Below are 16,242 nucleotides of genomic sequence, written 5' to 3'. Positions count from 1 at the left end.
TATTCTGCACCAAAGTTACACCCACACATCTTCCCACCTCACCTTGATGACTCATAGTAGAGCTGGTCATAGGATGTGGTTTCAGTTTCAGAAAATTATGATATAACCCACAAGAGTTCAATATAGCCATCATATTTTTATTGGGATTTTAGAGTTACCCAGACACCAAACATGACAGCGAACTGGCCAATATTGATTTTGGACTTATAGACGGGTGTTACAGTTAAGAAAACATATACATATTCTTCCCCTATTAGTCCTGAAGTTGAACATGTATGTCCTATCAATATCGAATCTATATAAGTCCCAATATTCATAACTTTCCATTGGAGACATAAAGCCTGGCGAAGTTCTTTCATCATAGCAACTCAACCTGGAGAGAGCCTATAGCCCCTCCTCTAATCAAACAAGCACCAGACTTCATGTCCAATCTCACAATAGGTATCCTGCATTAATTGTTTGTTCACACCAGGGAATCTGGGCTTCAAAATGAATTTTAATTTGATTTGTCACTTCCCAACTATACCTAATTTCCTTACTTCCCTATGTCCACTGTGCAAGTCTACATCAAGGAATCTTAGACTGTAAGTTCTGTATCTTTGAGAGATACTGTGTGAGAGGAGGGGGGTGAATGTCCCCTCACAGGAGTGTGTTATGGATCTTAATATTTTCTATGACACCTCCCCCTTTTTGAGGTGGCATGGGGGCTGATTTACAGGTCATTCCAAAAGCCTACATTCTCAGCATTCTCCTAGTGGGACATCCCATCAGCGTTGCCATGCTGTCTACCCTACTTGTGCTGAATGGTAAAATCATACTGCTGTAAAGCCAAGCTCCACCACAGTAGTTTACCAATGTCATCGGCCACCCAATGCAGCCAGATGAGTGGATTGTCTGTATGGTGAAGTTATGCCCGTATATGTAGGGCTACAGCTTCCTCAGGGCACCCACTATAGCGAGACACTCCTTCTCCACAGTGGCGTATGCCACTTCCCATGGTAGACTGAGGAACATCACCAGATGCTCTTACCCCTACCCATTTACCTGGCTGCGCACAGCACCCAGATCAAATGCACTGGCTTCCGTTTGGACTACAAAACTCAGTTCAAAGTCTGGAGACTGTAGAACTGAGGAACTGGCAAGGGCAGCCTTCAGTCCTGTGAATACCACTCACAGTCAGCTGCCCAGTTGACTGTTTGCAGTAACTTCTTTATCATGAGGTCCGTCAGAGGCTTAGTAAGGGCACTATATTTGGGAACAAACTTCCTGTAGTACCCTGCCGTACCTAAGAAGGTCATCACCTGCTTATTGGTCTTGAGGGTAGGCCAGGAGGTGATAGTATCAACCTTCCCATGCTCTGACTTCAGAGTTCCGCCACCCACTCAGTGACCAAGGTACTTCACCTCTGTCATGCGTATCTGACATTTTCCTGGTTTTATAGTCAACCTGCTCTAGGTGCCCTAGGTGTTCCTTCCAGGAGGGACTAAAGATGGCAATTTCATCCAAGTAAGCAACAGCAAACCCCTCTAGTCCCTCAAGCTACTGGTTGACTAATCGCTGGAAAGTGGAATGGGCATTTCTCATGCCAAAGGGCATGACAAGGGATTCATAAAGTCTGAATGGGGTACTGAAGGCAGACCTTTCCTGTGCCTCCTGAGACATAGGAATTTGACAGTAACCTTGACTCAGGTCCATGACTGTCAAGTACTTGGCACTGGCTAAGCGATCCTGCAGCTTATCAATTGCTTGTCATTGAGTATGCATCAGGATCTGTGATGGCATTTAGCCTCCTGTAGTCCATGCAGAACTGTGTTGTTCAGTCCATGAATACAGATGAGGCCCACGCACGTTTGGACCTTTTGATCACTCCCAGACACAACATTTCATCTATCTCCACCTTTATGTCTTTTTGCACCTCTAGGGAGACACGGTAAGCGGGGTGCTGGACTGGAAGGTGACTCCCTGTGTTCACGTGGTACACCAGTGAAGATGGTCAGGTAAGGCCGAAACATCTCCTGCAGCTGGAATTTTTGGTCCATGGATAGCTGCGGGTTGAATTCTGCGTCCTCAATATACCCTCCATCCCGGGCTGCTGCCAGTAAATCAACCAGTATTTCTGTCTCACTTTCATCGGGAAGGCCACAAACAGGAAGGGCACAAGCCTCCCTGTCATGAAGAGCTTCCATCTTGATGACATGGGAGAACTTCTGACTCTTCCTGGCATGATCGATGGTGATAACGCAATTTAAGTCATTGAGGCGCTGATATACAAGGTATGGACCTTCCCAGGCTGCCTGAAGTTTGTTCTGGGTCATTGAGACTAGAACCCACACCTTCTGATCCTCTTTGTACACCCACGTTTTGGTCATACAACTGCTTTTGGCTGGCCTTGGCCTGCATCATATTCTCATGCACCAGCCACATCATTGACTGCATTTTGTAATGGAGCCAAATGACATACTTTGTGATGGACACTTCAAGGGTGCCAAGTTCCCCTTCCCAGGATTCTCTTGCCAAACCAAGAGGCCCCCGGACTTGTCTGACATACGGGAACTCGAAGGGGAAGAACCCCGTTGAAGCCTGTGGTACCACTCTGTAGGCAAATAGCAGGTGTGGGAGGTACCACTCCCAATGGCGCCCATGGGACTCAAACCAGCATCTTAATCATCTGCTTCAGGGTACCATTGAATCGTTCACACAAACCATTAGTTTATCCCTTGGTCCGTAAGCATCTTCCTGGGAAAACCTATTAGTGGAAAAATGGCCAAATGGACATCGGCCACCTTATCGGCACCAATTAAGGACAGAGCTACTGCCTCCGGATACCGGGGAGCATAGTCTACCACAGTAATGATTAACTGATTTCCAGAGCTGCTTGGGATGGCCAGGGGACCAATGATGTCCACATCAATCCTCTTGAACGGCTCCTTTATCACCGACAAAGGGATCAGGGGAGCTTTGGGCGCAGTTCCCGACTTCTCCACTCTTTGACATATGATACAGGAGCAGCAGTAATTGGCAACATTTGTCCCCATTCTGGGCCAATATAAGTGGTGTAACAGCCAGGCCTTGGTTTTGTTGACCCCCAAGTGTCCAGCTAGTGGAATCTAATGTGCAATCCGCAACAACTACTCCCTAAACTGATAGGGCACGATCAGCTGTCTTTCCCTTCAGCCACTCCTGTAGGGGGGTTACATGGAACTCACTCCCGGTACAACCTCCCCTGGTCCCAGAATACCCTCTCCTTATTGGACTCGGAGATGGGCTTCTTTGCAAGGTCCCTTAACGTCTCTAGATTGGCATCTGAGAACAGAGACACCTGGATCTCCTGGTTAGAGGTAGCCAGAAGCAACACTAAGGCCCCAACCTCACCAAAACTGTATGGGACCTGCTCTGAGTCTGCAACTAGTTCTGTTAGCCCACTGGGTGATGAGGGCCTAGAAGGCAGTGCATCACCTGTGTTCTGGGCACAGCAGCTATGTAGGCTGTCTCCCTGGGGGATAACAGCCCTTTCCCACCAGCCTGACACCAGCCTGCCTGTGGGTATCACTTTTCCACCCCCCCAATACCTCAAGAGTGGTGCCAATTATGGGGAAGCTACCACTGGCCATGTCACAGTTTGTTGTGACACTGGTCAGCTGCACGGGATCACCTGCTTCATGAACTCTGTGCCTGTTCTCATTGCCCTTAGCATTCATGCTGGCTCCTTTTAGAGGATCCTCAGCAACATCACCCCACAGGGTGACATGGCTGAGTTCTCCTTTACCACAAGACAGATTATCATCATGTATCATATTAACGTTTACATAATCAACATTTGAATAATAGGAATTACCAGGCCTGGGAGGGTTATCAGGAGTGTATTGGGCAACCCAGCATCCCAGATCAGTTCCCAATAAAACATTTTTTGCAAGGTTCTCATAAACCCCCATTTCCCTTAACCCTCTCCCCACATTCCAGTCTGGGAAAATATAGGCCATCGGTATTGATTGGTGAACACCCCAATCCCGGTGGCAGTCAGGGTATTCCCAGGGATAAGGTCTTCAGGGGAAACCAACTCAGGGTGGATGAGGGTCTGTTCGTTTTTAAAGATCGTCAAGCAATACCTGGCTGACAAAACCAGCGTACTCCTTAATTCCACTGCAACTTTCACTTTTTGGGTTTCAAAGCTGAACACCAGGCATGAGTGAGTTGTCCCTCTATGCCTTGTAGGTGCTGTGCTGCCCTGCTGCTAGTATCTTGACTGAGCGGGATTTTAGTATCGCCCGGGAGGTCATAACAGACAGGCACTTTTGCCTGTCAACAGAGAATGAAGACAGGCTCACTCTCATAAAAACGAATTAAGCCTGGGTTAGCCCACACTTTTTGACACCACCAGATGACAGCAGCACATAAACTGTTTCCAATATTTAATATTTTAATGAAGCATGACAGTTGTTGCCTTTCAGGGGCCTATGTATGACCCTAATCATATTTTCTGTCTGGCTTTGCATTTTCTGAAAACCTTTATGACTGTGTAAGTACATCAACTACAATTTCAAAATATTTTTGTTCAAAATGTTGTTGTGGATTCAATGACTCATCCATACAGTTTAACACAGTTATTGCTGCATTACGGTGTTATGTAAAACATGCAAAAAGAGTAGTAAGATAGTTCTGGATTAGATTACTCATCCATACAGTATGACATGCTTTCTGTCACATTTTCATGTTACATAATAGTAAAAAAAAAGCGTTTGAAAATTTTGTTTGTTTCTTCACATTTCTTAACCATACACTAATCTGTGTTCTGGGGTATATTTTTGTGATTTATAACACTCAAAAGAAAGTTTACAAATTTTGTTGGGTTTCATTACTCAGTCATACAGTATTACGTGTTCTTGGGTATATTTCGTTGCTATATAAGTCTCAAAAAACGTGTTCAAAATTTTATCTGTATTATATTGCTCACCCATAGACTATTCCGTGGTCTAAAGTCAATTTAGTTGGTAAATAATCCTCAAAAAACATCTTCAAAAATTTAGATGCAGATTTCGTGCATTTTTTCTGAGCGGATAAGTGACAAAACCTGAAGCAAAACCTGGTGCTAGCGAAGTGAATGAGAAACCTGATGTGTCGTGAACATGCTGAGTATTTTTGACTTGAAGATTTGGTGCAGAAAATAATCTGCTGCATGTGAATTCTCTGCACCAAAAACCCGGCAAAAACGCTTGCCTTTGCAGCTACGTTTTTCCTGTCAAGAGATGCAGAAAGTTTACATCCCCTTATCGGTATTATATTGTCACCCATAGATTATTCCGTGGTCTGGAGGACATCTCCTTGGTATATAACCCTCAGTAGTGCATAGACTTTATGAGTCTAGGAGACCAATACATGACAGTGTGACCAGAATGTGTATGATCCGTCCTTTATGTCTAATACAGGGTGGATCTCAGTCCCTTACTTTTGACAATTCTTGCTTCCTTCATAAATTAAACTGAAATTTTGGTTACTTAAATAATATATTTTTTACACCCTATTTACATTTTGCCTTATATACAAGTCATTATACAGAAGGGAATGTTTCTTAACCTTTTTTTCCTGTAAACTCCAATTTCTCGTGGGTTTGGAATGTTTTATTGTCCATCCTTAAAGTGGAGTGAAAGTGTGACCCCAGAGATGCTTCTAGGGTTCTTCCCCATCCTGTTCTCCTTCCATTCAGCAGTTTTCCCATCCATGTGAACATTGACATTTTCACTGCCTCCCAGACCTCTTTGTAGGGTCTGACGGAAAAATGCTCGGCTTTCCCATTGGTTCCCATTGCACGCGTTACTCAAAACGAGCCCCCGAGTATTAGGAATTGCTCCGTTCCAGTAACGAGCACCCGAGTAATTTACTGCTCTCATCTCTAGTTACTAAGATGTCTTCATTTGGTCAGACAATGGGAAAGTTCACATTCAGCCACCCTGAACATACAGAATACTGTCCACAGCTGAGGGATTGGTCCAATAGCATCCAGTCTACACAATCCTCTGTCAAGCTCTGTTCACATGCACATTTATGTTTTCCATTTGTCATACAAACATGACAGATAAACGGCATCTCCCTCCTGAGGTCCCTGGGAGAAGTGGAAACAGAGGGGGCAGAAGAGGCCGAGGGGCAAAAGAGTCCGAGAGGCCATGGTGATTTACAGCAGAGGTAAAACTTTTACCTGCAAGATCTATTTTACAAATAACAAGCGGAAATGAGAAGGACCCTGTGTATATACAGGAGCTTCTCACAAAATTAGAATATAATCAAAAAGTGAATTTATTTCAGGTCTTCAATACAAAAAATGAAACATATATATTATATAGAGTTATTACACAGAGTGATCTATTTCACGTGTTTATTTCTGTTAATGTTGATGATTATGGCTTACAGCCAATGAAAACCCAAAAGTCATTATCTCAGTAAATTAGAATTAACAAAAACACCAGCAAAGGCTTCCTAAGCACTTACAAAGGTCCCTTAGTCCCTCAGTTTGTTTCAGTAGCTTCACAATCATGGGGAAGACTGCTGACCTGACAGATGTCCAGAAGGCATCACTGACACACTCCACAAGGAGGGAAGCCACAAAAGGTCATTGCTAAAGAAGCCGGCTGTTCACAGATTGCTGTATCCAAGCAGATTAATGGAAAGTGGAGTGGAAGGAAAAAGTGTGGTAGAAAAAGGAGCACAAGCAACCGGGAGAACCGCAGCCTGGAAAGGATTGTTAAGAAAAGGTCATTCAATAATGTGCGGGAGATTCAAAAGGAGTGGACTGCTGCTGGAGTCATTGCTTCACCACACACAGACGTCTCCAGGACATGGGCTACAAGTGTCACATTCCTTGTGTCAGCCGCTCATGACCAATAGACAACACCAGAAGCGTCTTACCTGGGCCAAGGAGAAAAAGAACTGGACTGTTGTCAGTGGTCCAAGGTGTTGTGTTCAGATGAGAGTAAATTGAGCATTTCACTTGGAAATCAAGGTCCCAGAGTCTGGAGGAAGAGTGGAGAGGCCACAATCCAAGCTGCTGGAGGTCTAGTGTGAGGTTTCCACAATCAGTGATGGTTTGGGGAGCCATGTCATCTGCTGGTGTAGATCCACTGTGTTTTACCAAGACCAAAGTCAGCGCAGCCATCTACCAGGAAATTTTAGAGCACTTCATGCTTCCCTCTGCCGACAAGCTTTTTGGAGATGGAAATGTAATTTTCCAGCAGGACTTGGCACCTGTCCACACTGCCAAAAGTACCATACCTGGTTTACCAACAACAGTATCACTGGGCTTGATTGGCGGCAAACTCGCCTGACCTTAACCCCATAGAGAATCTATGGGATATTGTCAATAGGAAGATGAGAGATACCAGACCCAACAAAGCAGACGAGCTGAAGGCTGCTATCAAAGCAACCTGGGCTTCCATAACCCCTCAGCAGCGCCACAGGCTGAACGCCTCCATGCCGCGCCGCATTGATGCAGTAACTGATACAAAAGGAGCCCGACCAAGTATTGAGTGCATTTACTGAACTTACATTTCAGTAGGACAACATTTTGGATTTTAAAATCAATTTTCAAGCTGGTGTTATAAAGTATTCTAATTTACTGAGATAATGACTTTTGGGTTTTCTTTGGCTGTAAGCCATAATCATCGACATTAACAGAAATAAACACATGAAATAGATCACTCTGTGTGTAATGACTCTATATAATATAGGAGATTCACTTTTTGTAATGAAGAACTGAAATAAATTAACTTTTCGATGATATTCTAATTAAATGAGTAGCACCTGTATACACACGGGGTCAAAATTGTTGGTCCCCTTGTTTAAAGACAGAAAACCCCACAATGGTCACAAAAATAACTTGAATCTGACAAAAGTAATAATAAATAAAAGATCTATGAAAACGAACAATTGAAAGTCAGACACTGCTTTTCAACCATGCTTCCACAGAATTTTTTAAAACATAAACCTCATGAAATAGGCCTGGACAGAAATGATAGGACCCCTGAAAATAATGTGACAAAAGGGACATGTTAAATCGCGGTGTGTCCACTAACTAGCATCACAGGTGTCTACAATCCTGGAATCAGTGAGTGGCCTGTATATAGGGCTACAGATACTCACTGTGCGGTGTGGTGACATGGTGGGTATCACACTCAACATGGACCAGAGGAAGCGAAGGAAAGAGTTGTCTCAGGAGATTAGAAAGTATATTATAGACAAACATGTTACAGGTAAAAGTTATAAGACCATCTCCAAGCAGCCTGATGTTCCTGTGACTACAGTTGCACATATTATTCAGAAATGTAAGATCCATGGGACTGCAGCCGACCTCCCTGGACGTGGCCGCAGGAGAAAAACTGATGACAAATCATAGAGACAGATAATACGAATGGTAACAAAAGAGCCAGAAAAGCTTCTAAACAGATTAAAGGTGAACTTCAAGCTCAAGGAACATCAGTGTCAGATTCCACCATCGGTCGTTGTATGAGCCAAAGTGGACTTCACGGGAGTCGACCAGGAAGGACACCATTGTTGAAAAAAAATCATAAAAAAGCCAGACTGGAATTTGCAAAACTACATGGTGACAAGCCACAAAGCTACTGGGAGAATGTCCTATGGACAGATGAGACAAAAATTTAACTTTTTGCTAAGGCACATCAGCTCTATGTTCACAGACAGAAAATGAAAGATATCAAGAAAAGAACACTGTCCCTACTGTGAAACATGGAGGAGGCTCTGTTATGTTCTGGGGCTGCTTTATTGCATCTGGCACAAGGTGTCTAGAATCTGTGCAGGGTACAAGGAAATCTCAAGACTATCAAGGGATACTACAGAAAAATGCTGCCCAGTGTCAGAAAGCTTGGTCTCAGCCGCAGGTCATGGGTCTTGCAACAGGATAATGACCCAAAACACACAGCTAAGAACACCCAAGAATGGCTAAGAGGAAAACATTGGACTATTTTGAAGTGGCTTCTATGAGCCCTGACCTAAATCCTATTGAGCATCTTTGGAAAGAGCTGAAACATGAAGTCTGGAAAAGGCAACCTTCAGACACGAGACAAGTGGAGCAGTTTGCTCTTGAAGAGCGGCCAAAATACCTGTCGAGAGGTGCAGAAGTCTCATTGACAGTTACAGGAATCGTTTGATTGCAGTGATTGCCTCAAAAGGTTGTGAAACAAAATATTAAGTTAAGGGTACCATCATTTCTGTCCAGGCCGATTTCATGAGTTTTATTTTTTTTTTAATTCTGTGGAAGCATGGTTGAAAAGCAATGTCTGACTTTCATTTGTTCATTTTCATAGATTTTTTATTTATTATTACTTTTGTCAGATTCAAGTTATTTCTGTGACCATTGTGGGTTTATCTGTCATTAAACAAGGGGGACCAACATTTTTGACCACGTGTGTATATACAATGTAACACTATGGGACCCTTCTGCTTCCGTTTAGCCCATGGATGCCCAGGATCCTGACTCCGTTGTTCAGTCTCATTTGTTCTATATGGATCAGACAAACAGAAAACATAAGAGACTTCACCTCAACAAACCTGGGAAACACACAATCGGCAGAAGACTCGCGACACTCATCAGGAGGGCATTAAACTAGAAGAAGAGGGGACGGGAAGAAAAAAGTTAAACACGAACATAAAGCCAGAAATTATACTGATGAAGGATATGAGGTGCGGCACTGAAGACCCAAGACAACATTCTCAGAAGGGAGGTAAGAAAGTTTTTAAAACAATCCACAGGGAGGAGATTGGAACAAAACAAAATTCTGTAAACTGCATGCTCGCAAATGCCAGAAGCCTGACAAACAAGATGGAAGAACTAGAAGCAGAAATATCTACAGGTAACTATGACATAGTGGGAATAACCGAGACATGGTCAGATGAAAGCTATGACTGGGCAGTTAACTTACAGGGTTACAGCCTGTTGAGAAAGGATCTTAAAAATCGGAGAGGAGGAGGGGTTTGTCTCTATGTAAAGTCTTGTCTAAAGTCCACTTTAAGGGAGGATATTAGCGAAGGGAATGAGGATGTCGAGTCCATATGGGTCGAAATACATGGAGGGAAAAATGGTAACAAAATTCTCATTGGGGTCTGTTACAAACCCCCCAAATATAACAAAAATCATGGAAAGTCTACTACTAAGGCAGATAGATGAAGCTGCAGCCCATAATGAGGTCCTTGTTATGGGGACTTTACCCGGATATTAACGGGGAAACAGAGACCTGCGAAACCCATAAAGGCAACAGATTTCTGCTAATAACCAAGAAAAAATTATCTTTCACAATTGGTTTAGACCTAATACTATCTAATAAACCTGACAGAATAACAAATCTGCAGGTGGTCGGGCATCTAGGAAATAGCGACCACAATATTGTACAGTTTCACCTGTCTTTCACTAGGGGGACTTGTCGGGGAGTCACAAAAACACTGAACTTTAGGAAGGCAAAGTTTGACCAGCTTAGAGATGCCCTTAATCTGGGTGACTGGGACAATATCCTCAGAAATAAGAATACAGATAATAAAAGGGAAATGTTTAAGAACATCCTAAATAGGCACTGTAAGCGGTTTATACCTTGTGGGAATAAAAGGACTAGAAATAGGAAAAACCCAATGTGGCTAAACAAAGAAGAGGGGCAACTAACAGCAAAAAGAAAACATTTACACTACTAAAGCAGGACGGCACCGGTGAAGCTCTAAAAACCTATAGGTAGAAAAATACTTTATCTAAAAAACTAATTAAAGCTGCCAAAAAGGAAACAGAGAAGCACATTGCTAAGGAGAGTAAAACTAATCCCAAACTGTTCTGCAACCATATCAATAGTAAAAGAATCATAAGTGAAAGTGTAGGAAAGAATGGTTGTAGATGACGAGGAAAAGGCTAACATATTAAACACCTTCTTCTCCACGGTATTCACGATGGAAAGTGAAATGCTAGGTGAAATGCTGAGAGACAAAGAAAACCCAATATTAAGGGTCACCAATCTAACCCAAGAAGAGGTGCGAAACTGGCTAAATAAGATTAAAATAGATAAATCTCCGGGTCCGGATGGCATACACCCACGAGTACTAAGAGAACTAAGTAATGTAATAGACAAGCCATTATTTCTTATATTTAGGGACTCTATAGCGACGGGGTCTGTTCCGCAGGACTGGTGCATAGCAAATGTGGTACCAATATTCAAAAAGGGCTCTAAAAGTGAACCTGGAAATTATAGGCCAGTAAGTCTATTGATGGTAAAATATGTGAAGGGTTTCTGAGGGATGTTATTCTGGATTATCTCAATGAGAATAACTGTGTAACTCAATATCAGCATGGGTTTATGAGGAATCGCTCCTGTCAAACCAATCTAATCAGCTTTTATGAAGAGGTGATCTACAGACTGGACCAAGGTGAGTCATTGGACGTGGTATATCTTGATACCGTGCCGCACAAGAGGTTGGTACACAAAATGAGAATGCTTGGTCTGAGGGAAAATGGGTGTAAATGGGTAAGTAACTGGCTTAGTGATAGAAAGCAGAGGGTGGTTATAAATGGTAGATTCTCTAACTGGGTCACAGTGACCAGTGGGGACCGTAGGGGTCCGTGTTGGAACCTATTCTCTTCAACATATTTATTAACGATCTAGTAGAAGGTTTACACAGTAAAATATCGATATTTGCAGATGATACAAAACTATGTAAAGCAGTCAACACAAGAGAAGATAGTATTCAGCTACAGATGGATCTGGACAAGTTGGAACCTTGGGTCGAAAGGTGGCAGATGAGGTTTAACAATGATAAATGTAAGCTTATACACATGGGAAGAAGGAATCAATATCACCATTACACACTGAACGAGAAACCACTGGGTAAATCTGACATGGAGAAAGACTTGGGGATCCTAGTTAATGATAAACTTACCTGGAGCAGCAAGTGCCAGGCAGTGCCTGCCAAGGCAAACAGGATCATGGGGTGCATTACAAGAGGTCTGGATACACATGATGAGAGCATTATACTGTCTCTGTACAAATCCCTGGTTAGACTGCATATGGAGTACTGTGTCCAGTATTGGGCACCGGTGCTCAGGAAGGATATAATGGAAGTAGAGCGAGTACAAAGGAGGGCATCAAAATTAATAAAAGGTATGGGGGAACTACAATACCCAGAGATATTAGCAAAATTAGGATTATATAGTCTAGAAAAAAGACTGAGAGACGATCTAATAACCATGTATAAGTATATAAGGGGAGAATACAAATATCTCTCCGTTTATACGAAGGAAGGTGACAGTCACAAGGGGGCATTCTTTGCGTCTGGAGGAGAGAAGGTTTTTCCACCAACATAGAAGAGGATTCTTTACTGTTAGGGCAGTGAGTATCTCAAATTCCTTGCCTGAGGAGGTGGTGATGGCAAACTCAGTTGAAGGGTTCAAGAGAGACCTGGATGTCTTCCTGGAGCGTAACTGTATTTTACAGTTATTAGGTTCTTTAGAGGGACGTAGATCTGGGGATTTATTCTGACGGAATATAGGCTGAACTGGATGGACACATGGCTTTTTTCGGCAATGCTAACTATGTGAACAGAGCCTTAGATGTCTACATGCAGCAATACATTTTTCATCTGACAGAGATTACAGTGCATAAGGAACAAAACATTAGAGACAATAATCAGCAGCACAAAGCTCCCTCCTGTGCCGTTACAATGTGTCATGGCAGGAAAATCAGTATAGAAGAATTATCTGTACCCAATACCAGTAAAGACTTGCAATAATTGGGGGCCCCACTGGAGCTATTGCACTGGGGCCCATGAGCTTGAAGCTATGCCACTGGTCGTCCCATCAGTGAAGTTTTACTTACAGAAAGGAGAGGCCATTGTCCCCTATAGGTGTCTCCCTGTCATCACACCTCACTGTGAAGTCTTACAGAAAGGAGAGAACATCGTCCCCTACAGGCATCCCCCCATTATCATACCTCACAGGAAAGTCTTACTTACAGTGATCCCAGCTCCACACGATGTTCAGCCGCAGAAGCCAACCATCACCCTCCCGAGCCGCTCTTATAGATGCAGATGTTTGTTTCTTTGGATGGGGCAGCAGGTGGCAGCTGTCACTTGTGGGCAGGAAAGAGACAAATATGTTTTATGAGTGGCAAATAATAATGTTTTCAAATAGAAAATTAATTGTAGAGGATCAAAAACACATCGGCTGCCATGTGCAGCTGCTCACGACTAACAAACAACTCAAGGTTGATATGCAAGGCGAAGATTGGAGCCAATATGGTGGCATTTGTGCCATTATTAAGTGTGGAACCATAGACATACAGGAGGAATAATGTTCAGGTCTCCCTCATCCCCATCTGCCATCGCTGATATCTGCTTTGTTGGGCAGGAACCTTTCATAAATCACTACATGTAATGTCCTCCTGTCTGTCCTCACTGCCACCACCACAGACATGTGAGCAACACAGAAACAAGTTGTTGTAATTCACAAGATGACGTGGAGATTGAAGGATGAACACATGGTAGCAAATCGGGCAGGACTTGTTGAATGGTACTGTAACTCTGAGTCACTTCTCACAGATGAACTGTGAGACAAGGAAGTCAAGTCATCCGGGGTCAGATACCAGGAGAGCACGTCAAAGTCAAAAGGGTAAGGCAAAAGAATGGTCAAAAGGCAAAGTTCGAGGTTAGGCACCAAAGATCAGAACAGCAGAACACAGAGCAGAATGAACAGACACCACCGAGCAAAGCTACAATTGGCAATAGTTTAACCATTTTCAGCCAGCTAGATAGCCAGGTAATCACCCAAAACAAGTGACACTTCGAGGAAACCCAGCAAGCCCAGCCAGATAGGGCAGCTTGATTATCACTCACAATATTGACAGCCCAGCATGCCCCTAATTCTGTAGAGCGGCTAAGCTATCACTTACTATGTACGTAGGACACCATGAGTAGTGGAATCAAGGCAGGTAACTTGAACAGCATGGACAAGGCTAACAGGGTGAGCTGGACAGCAGGCAGATAGGTGGAACAGCAGACACAAAACCAGGGGAGTAGACAAGGACAGAAACTGAAGATGTATTGTCAGTCCAGTAGCAGCATTTGTAATGTGAACTAGCACAGAGGAGAGTTTGTTATTATATCAGATGAAGGGTTAATGAGCATAGAAATTAATGGCCATTGGCAGCAGAGATGAAGAAGCAAACATATTTTTTTAGAAGATCTACTCTGATTCAGGAGCATTTGAAGTGTGAATAAGTCCTGATAACAGTTCATTACGTTTTCCACAGACAGTTAATCTGCAGGTCTACTCCAGGAAGTAGATGCAAGTTGCAGAAACACAGTAGTTTGAAAAGATGATTGCAGCTGGGAGTACTGGATGGCGGTAAAGTTCAAAGCAGAAGGTACCTGTCAGTATTCCGGGTTTTCCAAGTCACCTTGTGAATGATCTTGCCCTTTGTTAAGATGGCGTTTGCTGTTTTTGTGTGCCCTACTTCCTGTTCGTTTGCTTAAAACCCAGCTCAGGTGTCGGCTTCCTTGCTGGAGTATTCTGCTTCCGGTTCCTTCCAGTTCAGCTGCTTTGTTCTTAATGTGCTTCTACCCATGGCTCTGGACATTCTCTGCATATGTAAGCTACACTCTCTGTGTTATCATTAGCCTGTAGACCTTGGAATTTAACCCTTGGTTCAGTCCTCCTGGTAAGAACTGTGTTTCTGAACTGTGTGTTGTTACTTAATCCTGCATTCACTCTCCCCGGGGAGAGCTGTTGGAACCATCACCAGAATAATACTTAATGTGAACCTGTTTCTGGACTAACCCGTTTTCACGCTGCATCTGGGATCAACTTGTGAACTAGTTTTTGGACTTACCTATGTACACGTCACACATAGAGATTAACCTGTGAACTTGTTTCTGGACTTCCCTGTGTTTACTACATACCTGGATTTGACCACCAGTGTGTCACACTCATCTTTTGATCAGATTTGTTGAGGACTCTGTCTTAAGAACTCTGACGATTTGCTATATAGGTTTCAAGGACTTGTTCATTGCGGGTCTCTACGGGTTATCGGTATATTGTTTTGGGTGTTATTGCTGTTGTACAAATACACTATTTGCACTAAAGAAACCTGTCTCTGTCTGTTCATTGCCCCATGCTACCAGAATCCTCGAGTTCCTACAATAGTATTACAGGATACTCCAGCCAAAAGAGGATTCTGCTGGGGCAATGACAGAGACACGGGCAGACAAACAGTTTGGCAAAATTAACTCCTTGCAGCAGGAGATGGAGGCTGTGCAAAATAAGATTGGAGACATGGAGTCCCAGGTTGGCCACAATACACAGGTGTTTGGTCAGGCTCTCCAAGATTTACGTAGCTTGATAGAAGTCCAGGAGACCTCATCTACTCAGCATACACTACCCCCCCAGCATGCCCAAATTGCCTCTATTCAGGTTTAATGGTGATCGAAGTCAATTCTGCGGGTTTGTTAATCAATGCATATTATTCTTTGATGTACATGCCTCCTACTACCGGTCTGATAGATCTAAGGTACAATGTATTATTATGTTGTTGACATCGCGGGCATTGACTTGGGCAAATCCTATGGTTGAAAGTTGTGATACCTGTCTAAATAATTTGGATGATTTTCTGACAGCTATGGCGCAAATGTTTGATGATCCCAACCGCCGTGCCTCTGCTGAATCTGCCTTGCTTTCCTTACGCCAGGGGAAACGTTCAGTCATAGAATATATTACTGAATTTAATAGGTTAGTGGTGGATACCAACTGGGATAACAATGCTTTATTGCCAATTTTTAGAAAGGGTTTGTCCAGTACAATTAAGGATGAGCTAGCTGGTTCAGAGTCTCCACAGGAGTTTGAGTTATTTTTACAACACTGTGTGCGTATTGATATCCGCCTAACTGAACGCAGACAAGAAAAATGGGCAGCTTTAAACCGCATCACTAATTTTGCTCTTCCATCTAGGGAAACTACCAGCAAGAACCAGCGGGAGGCTGAGGAGGTGCCTATGCAAATGGACTCACTACAAAAATGTGAGAGTAATTAACGCCGTGAATATCATCTTCGGGAGCGCTTATGTTTTTATTGCGGTCAATCGGACCATTTCCTCATTAATTGTCCTAAATGTCCCAGGCGACCTAACAAGGTGTTGGCGGCAGTAGGGGATTATGACAATACAGAGACTGAGTCTGAGGTTTCGGAGACCAGTTTACATCTAGATGCTGTGTTTCCCC

General features: G+C 43.3%; 1 protein-coding gene across 1 annotated transcript in view; it reads right to left on the bottom strand.

Annotated features, from left to right (window-relative positions):
* LOC143810244 (vomeronasal type-2 receptor 26-like) overlaps positions 1 to 14,460 on the bottom strand; it is a 173,251-nt gene extending 158,791 nt beyond the window's left edge. Inside the window, exons 1-2 of the mRNA XM_077293111.1 lie at positions 14,398 to 14,460; positions 12,985 to 13,100 (exon numbers count right to left, since the gene is read on the bottom strand). The gene's annotated coding sequence lies outside the window, so the exon portion shown is untranslated. The remainder of the gene's footprint in view (positions 1 to 12,984; positions 13,101 to 14,397) is intronic.
* Between the last annotated feature and the right edge of the window lie 1,782 nt (positions 14,461 to 16,242).

Source organism: Ranitomeya variabilis, chromosome 2 (genome assembly GCF_051348905.1).
Source record: "Ranitomeya variabilis isolate aRanVar5 chromosome 2, aRanVar5.hap1, whole genome shotgun sequence".
Classification (NCBI taxonomy): domain Eukaryota; kingdom Metazoa; phylum Chordata; class Amphibia; order Anura; family Dendrobatidae; genus Ranitomeya; species Ranitomeya variabilis.
The sequence above is the reverse complement of the archived record's forward strand: the minus strand, read 5'-3'. Positions and strand labels throughout refer to the sequence as shown.